The sequence below is a fragment of the Myotis nattereri genome (genome assembly GCF_964212035.1).
Source record: "Myotis nattereri genome assembly, chromosome: X".
NCBI lineage: Eukaryota > Metazoa > Chordata > Mammalia > Chiroptera > Vespertilionidae > Myotis > Myotis nattereri.
The window spans coordinates 109488133-109495628 of record NC_138078.1 but is presented as its reverse complement, the minus strand read 5'-3'; positions in this window follow the sequence as shown (position 1 = coordinate 109495628).

Genomic DNA, 7496 nt, shown 5'->3' with positions numbered 1-7496 from the left:
TAAGGTTTTTCAAGAATTTTATGGAAACCGCCGATAAATTTAGTGAGTCCCTCAATAAGTATAGTGAGACCCTGGAGGACATGAAAAAGGACCAACTAGAAATTAAGCATACACTGACTGAAATAAAGAATATTTTACAGAGATCCAACAGCAGACAAGAGGATCCCAAGAATCAAGTCAAAGATTTGAAATACAAAGAAACAAAAAATACCCAACCGAAAAAGAAAAGAGATTCAAAAAATATGAAGATAGTGTAAGGAACCTCTGGGACAACTTCAAGCGTACCAACATCAGAATTATAGGGGTACCAGAAGAAGAGAGAGGGCAAGATATTGAAAACCTATTTGAAGAAATAATGACAGAAAACTTCCCCTACCTGGTGAAAGAAATGGACTTACAAGTCCAGGAAGCGCAGAGAACCCCAAGCAAAAGGAACCCAAAGAGGACCACACCAAGACACATCATAATTAAAATGCCAAGAGCAAAGGACAAAGAGAGAATCTTAAAAGCAGCAAGAGAAAGACAGTCAGTTACCTACAAGGGAGTACCCATCCGACTGTCAGCCGATATCTCAACAGAAACCATGCAGGCCAGAAGAGAGTGGAAAGAAATATTCAAAGTGATGAATAGCAAGAACCTGCAACCAAGATTACTTTATCCAGCAAAGCTATCATTCAGAATAGAAGGTCAGATAAAGAGCTTCATGGATAAGAAAAAGCTAAAGGAGTTCATCACCACCAAACCAGCATTATATGAAATGCTGAAAGGTATTCTTTAAGAAGAGGAAGAAGAAAAAGGAACTCTTACCATTTGCCACAGCATGGATGGAACTGGAGAGTGGATAAATACCACAGGATCTCACTCATTTGTGGAATATAATGAACAGCATAAACTGATGAACAAGGACTGATCCAGAGACGGAGAGGCATTGATTGGACTGTTGGGCCTTGGAGGGAAGGTAGGGGAGGGTGGGGGTAAGGGGGAAAGATCAACCAAAGGACTTACATGCAAGCATATAGGACTAACCAATAGACACGGACAACGGGGGGGGGGGCGGTGAGGGCATGGGGGGGTAGAGGGTAACGTGGGGCAAGGACACATATGTAATATCTTAATCAATAATATATATATATATATATATATATATATATATATATATATATATATGGAAATCTTACCCTTTGTGATAGTATGGATGGACCTACAGAACATTATGCCAAGAGAAATAAGCCAGTCAGGGAAAGATAAGTACCATATGATTTCACTTATATATGTAATCTAATGAACAAAATGAACTAACAAACAAAATAGAAACAGACTCATAGAGAACAAGCTGACAGCTGTCAGGGTGGAGATGAGGGATGGGTGGGGAAGTGGAGGAATTGAGCAAAAGAGAAAAAAGAGGAAAAAAAACTCAAGGACAGGGACAACGGTGTGGTGACTCCCCAGGTGAAGCGGGCAGGAGGGAAGGTGGGAGAGATGGGGGAGGTTATAGGGGGGAAAAATGGTGATGACTTGCAGCAGTGAACACAATATACAGAGAGGTATTGTGGAATTGTGCACCTGAAACCTGTATAATTTTGTTAACCAGGGTCCAATAAATCCAATAAAACGGAAAAAAAAGAAAGAGTGCAGTCTCTGCAATCAGACTGCCTATGTTTTAATCCATATGCTCATACAAATCACAACCACCCTGCAATTTACTCACCTACAACATGGGAATTGAGATCTACTCATAGCAAAGAGCCTGGCACAGAGTGAACACTCAACAAACATTAGCTGGGCCTTTGGCTGCCTAAGAGTGTAAGAACATGACATATTTCCTGAAGACATGACTGCAGTTTTGGTGTGAGCATAAGTGACATTCCCAATTGGCATGGAAGATCAAACCCAATCAGTAGGGGAAGAGGATGCATGAAGCTCTGCCCAGAAGGTGAAAAGGGTACCACTTTGATTATCATGATTATCCATTTCCACAATCATTCTCTGCCTCCTTCCCTCCCTCCAACTGGAACTCATTTCTGTACACTGTCTAAAATGGAAAGGCTTAACTTCATTTGTAGACATAATGCTCCCTCCAACCTAACTACTGGTTCTCTGATGAAAGTGCTCATTTGGCCTTGTAGGAGGAGCACATGGTCCTGAGAATGTAGTAGCAAGCTAGGAATAGCCATATTACCTGATGGACCAAAGGGGCAGCAATCTCCCCTATTCCCATGACTGTGTTGAATATTCCCATAATGCGCCTCTAAAATCCAAGAGAAGCAAGACTTTTATAGCAAAACTGGATTTAGAGTAAGTGGGTTATTTCAGGACTTAATTTTGTTGCACTTGTGGCATCCAAAAATTGTTACTACCAACTTACTGGAAGATAGGCAGCATTCTGAAGGCAGGTTTGGAAGGGAGCATTTTCGTAAATGGAGGAAAGAGGTTTTCAGGGCTTTGTAATGCAACATTTGCTAATCCATGTGTGTAAGAGGACAGTAAACATGGATGGCCAGTCAGCACAAGCATCGATTGAAATGGGAAAACCAGTAACAGAAAACTGGAAAGTGATGGGGAAGTGGGTTTAGAGATCTAGTCAGTGCTCCTGTACTTTCTGCCTTGACCAGGGAGAAGCAAATATTGAGTAGTATTGCCACCAGCCCCTTCCCATCCCACCTCAGCCACTCTTGGGAGTGAAGAAATCAAATGTAAGAGCAGAAGGGAAAGTTTAAGTATCTGGAAGTCTGTGAGCCTAGGGCATTTTCCCTTCCCTTCTCTTGCTCCCATCTCATTTTCAGACTGGAAGGTTCCTTCCAGAGAGGCATCTTTGGCCCTAGACAACTGAAATCTGCCAGAGTGGATCCAAAGGAAAGGAGACAAAGTGTTGGCTTTGCTCAAGGCCTAGGGAACAACTGTAAACCAGGGCTTCTTTTTAGATGATCCAACACAGTTCTCCAGAGAGAGTTATGCCAGCATTCTGGGCAGAAGGACTGCCTTGGAGGGAAGATTGCTCCTTTGACCAGAGTGCATACTATCTCCTGAGAGCCGGAATGTGGCAGACTGGGCACAGAAAGGCAACAACCAACAGAGCCAAGCATTCCCTCTGGGACCAAGTAGGGGAGGAGTTCGGATTTTTCTCAATTACCAAAATATCCTTTTATAAAGAATAAGGTGCAGCCCAAGTGGAACTTTCTATCATTTCATTTTTTTTAATTGTCCCACTCCCATGTCATTTGTTTCTTTGATGGTAAAACAACCTGTATAAAGTTGTCAGCGGTGCCAAAGCCGGTTTGGCTCAGCGGATAGAGCGTCGGCCTGCGGACTGAAAGGTCCCAGGTTCGATTCCGGTCAAGGGCATGTACCTGGGTTGCGGGCATATCCCCAGTAGGAGATGTGCAGGAGGCAGCTGATCGATGTTTCTCTCTCATCGATGTTTCTAACTATCTCTCTCCCTTCCTCTCTGTAAAAAATCAATAAAATATATTTAAAAAAAAAAGTTGTCAGCGGCATGGGATAAAATGGGTCCTGGAAATAAGATGAGTTGTTGCTAAACTCTCTCACTAGAATCAGTTTGGCCGATATTGTTCACTGTCCCAGTCAGTTACCAATTTTCCTGTCAAAAGGTTCACACTTTGGGCCTTAGCTTTAGCCTATTGTTGAGAAACAGTTTAACTGAAATAAAAATGTGTAATTCGCTTTCATGAACATTTTTTATAATGCCAAAGAAAACAGAGTAGGTAGTGTGCTCCGCGCTTTAAGCAAACTCAATATATGAATGGATTTACAATAAACTGTGGGTAGATTATTGGCAAAATGCTTCAACATAATTTTTAAAAAACAAGCCTTTCTGAAACATGCTTAAAACCAATTACTCTATAGCCAGGTTTTCAGAACATGTCACATTAATCAGCTCACACCTTCCTCACTGTACAAAGAGCTTGCTATCTGAGTGCAGGCCTATTTCCTTGAAAGATCTTCTGGTCAAAAGTATTACCACCAATAGGAACATGAACAAAATAGATGTTTCAATGGCTTTCCCCTCTTTTGCCCTAACATATAGGTGGAGCTGGATTAGATACACAGTGAGACAATAGAAAACATTTTTTAATGAATAAACAGCTTTTACAGAGACTGTCTATATTACATTGTTATTGCAACTTAGATGAGCCGAAACTTTTCTTTGCACAGATTTGGAGGAAAGAAAATCCTAAAGAGAAATCAAGCATAAAGAGGTAGTTGAATAGCAATATGGCAGAAAAAAAGCATTATCTTAATTCCTCTTTCATTTCATTGCAGTATGAGAGTAAAATAGCTGCTCAACAAACAACTGGAATAACAGACATTTTTGCCAATGTTTCAATGGGTTGCTTGATATTTTACTCCTGGCATTACTGAGAATTGCATAAAATGATGGAACCAGTTTATCTAAGATAAGCCTGTGATGCCACATTGACCTATTTGCTCTCCTTTTGTTTATTGTTGTTGTATTGACAATAGATGCCCGTTAAACAACTTTTTAAATGATGTATAAGCTACAGTGTTGCTTTGTAAACTTGTTTATCACATTTGCTGTGACAAATTTTTAAAAGGCTACAAAATCATGAAGCAAATCTTCAAAATGACACCAGGAACAGATATTACAGGCACTTCTCACTCAAGGTAAACTTAGTGCATTTGCAAATACCCAATTGTTAGTGAAAATGTCTTCATTTCACCTCTAGATGTGCAAAACCCAGATTATAAAATAGTTGAATGGCAGGAGCTATCATTCTAGGAGGAATTGAACACATACATTTTACACAGCTCTTTTTCCTTCTTCCTCTCTGCATTCAGGGAGGGCCACAAATTGCAGCCCAGGCAGCCAGCTGCTTTTCAGATCTGTCTTTGATCATGAATTAAAACCTCAACAAAAAAAATTCTGCCTGTAAAAAAAAATTGAATATTCTAACCATTACTATTATATGTATTTTTTTAATTCAGGGGGAAAAATCCACAAGCTGGAGAACGGGCTGAAAAATCTGTCCTTGTCCATTATTTCAGCTGCTTTCCATTTGCATGTTTAGATGATCCATACCTCTGCTATGATTCTGCCTTGGTAAACGAGAATGGATGCAAAGTCAGCATGTTGAGAACTCAAGGAATAAGTCCCTGAAAAGAACTCCATCTTGGAAATAGAGTCGGCCTAGGGAATCACAGTTCCCAGTGGATTCCAGCCCATCAACAGTGTGCAACCTGTTGACAGTTCAGAGACCTCTGGGTGCTGTGAGCCAGCCTCGGGAGCTCCATTGCTCCAATAGCCAGTCACAGGGGTTTATCTGAGCCCAGGCAAGCTCCACAGGCAGAGCTGGAAGTGCCACATGTGCAGTGACTTGACTAGCCCCACAGATCTACAAGCAGTCAGACTTCAGGAAAGGCAAATTGTTGAAATACTCAGTTCCCTGCCCCCCTAAGTCAGGGGTAATCACTCTTTTTTTTTTCTGAGTTGTCTACCAAAAATTAACTTTATCGGATTCCATTTTCTACATTTTGCTGTTTGTTAGCTAGCAGCAGTAATATAGTACAAAGCAGAAAGGCATGTCTGCCTGGTACCTAGTGTACACACACACACACACACACACACACACACACACACACACACACACCAATCTACTAGAAAAAGATTGGGTCCGATAGACAGGAAAACCTAACCAAATAAATGGCACTGTCTACCAAGGAGAAGTCTTGTCCTCCTGGCTAAACTTAGCTTTATGTCTCTGTATAATCTTCATTCCTAAGCTTTGCTGCAAAATCAATGCATAAGAGGTGAAAATGGTCACGTCTAACTAATTACCCCATTCAAGTACCTCCCAAAGAAAGCCAAGGCTGAGCCTTGCATCCTGCCTCCCACCACTAAAAGAAAAGCTTGCTGTAAAACCACCCAAATGTGTATCTAAGCTACTGAGAGCAAAGTAAAATTTTTCCTTGCCAAGATCTACATTTGCTGGAGTTACATACTCACTCAACATGAAGCATTCTATGGTGTGGAATTTTATTTTAACAATTCAAACTTCCCTTTCTACCTAGATTAAGTAGAGATATGTTGGGTAATTTAATTTTACTTAACCTGCAACTTCTCACTGAGAGTTTCTGGGGTGCTTTTGAGTTGATTGTCATGTCTATTAAATAAAATTACGTATAACACAAACTATTTAAAATGTTAAAAATCTGCAAAGTAATGGGTTCAATAACAAGCTTGGCTATTTACTGGATGACTATGTTACTTAGGCAATGTATTTAACATTGCTGAGCCTCAGCTTTCTCATCCAGTCTGGAGACGATGTGATCTCACAGGGTGGATGTGAGAAACAAAATGACTTAACAGGCTCATGTATGTGAAACCACCTGGCTCAGTTCCTGGTACATAGTGGGTTCGCAATACATTTTTGTTGGGGCAGCATAAAGAAATACCATGAGCCCTGGCTGGTTTGGCTCAGTGGATAGAGCGTCAGTCTCCGGACTGAAAGGTCCAGGTTCAATTCTGGTCAAGGGCATGTACCTTGGTTGCGGGCACATCCCCAGTGGGAGGTGTGCAAGAGGCAGCTGATCAATGTTTCTCTATCATCGATGTTTCTGGCTCTCTATCCCTCTCCCTTCCTCTCTGTGAAAAATCAATAAAATATATTTTTTAAAAAAGAAATACCATGAACTAAGCACAAAGGTCATAGATTGTAAAATTCACTCACCCTGGCATGGCCAAGATTTTAAATACATTTTGGAGAGCAAGGAGTGATGAGTTGGTTATTCTAATGGAGCTAAAACTTAAGGCTTCCATTTAATTAGAAATTTTAGACCTCCAAACAATACTACCTTTTAGCTCCATTGAAATAAAAAAAATGTGCCGACTCAGAATTCTCCTTTATCCCTGAGCCTTATTTGTTTCCTAGTCTTCTCACTTTCCAAAACAGACTTGACTCCAAAAAGAACTATCTGTAAAGCATCAGATTATGGTCCAATACTCAGTGGTGCAACTGAGTTTAAAGGGGCTAGAGATGGGTATTGTGTGTAAAGGTAGCATTTTCTGCAAATATGGGGCCCTGATGAAATTCCGTAACAATGAGTAATCTAATCATATCTATTATTTGTTGAGTGTCTCCTATATGCTAGGCATCCTGCTAATTGGTTTACATATATTACCTCATTTGATGTTCATAACAACCTTATATGTGGTATTTATCATTACTATTTGCCAGATGAGGAAACAGGGGCTCAGGAAGAAAAGTGAAATCACAAAAGTAACACATCTAGCAAGTAGTGATGCTTATGACCCTTTTTTTTTGGGGGGGGGGTGTTACATTTACACTAGATAATAGGAAACTGTTATACTAGGACTGTGTTATAACCACATGGTGTGTACCAAGTTGGAGGCGTAGTCTGTAATATAATGCTCCTGGAGTCTGGTAGCTTTTGCTTGGGCAGTAACCATGCCTGCCTTCCATTCTTCATCAGCCCAGTCTGGCTCCAAACATCAAACC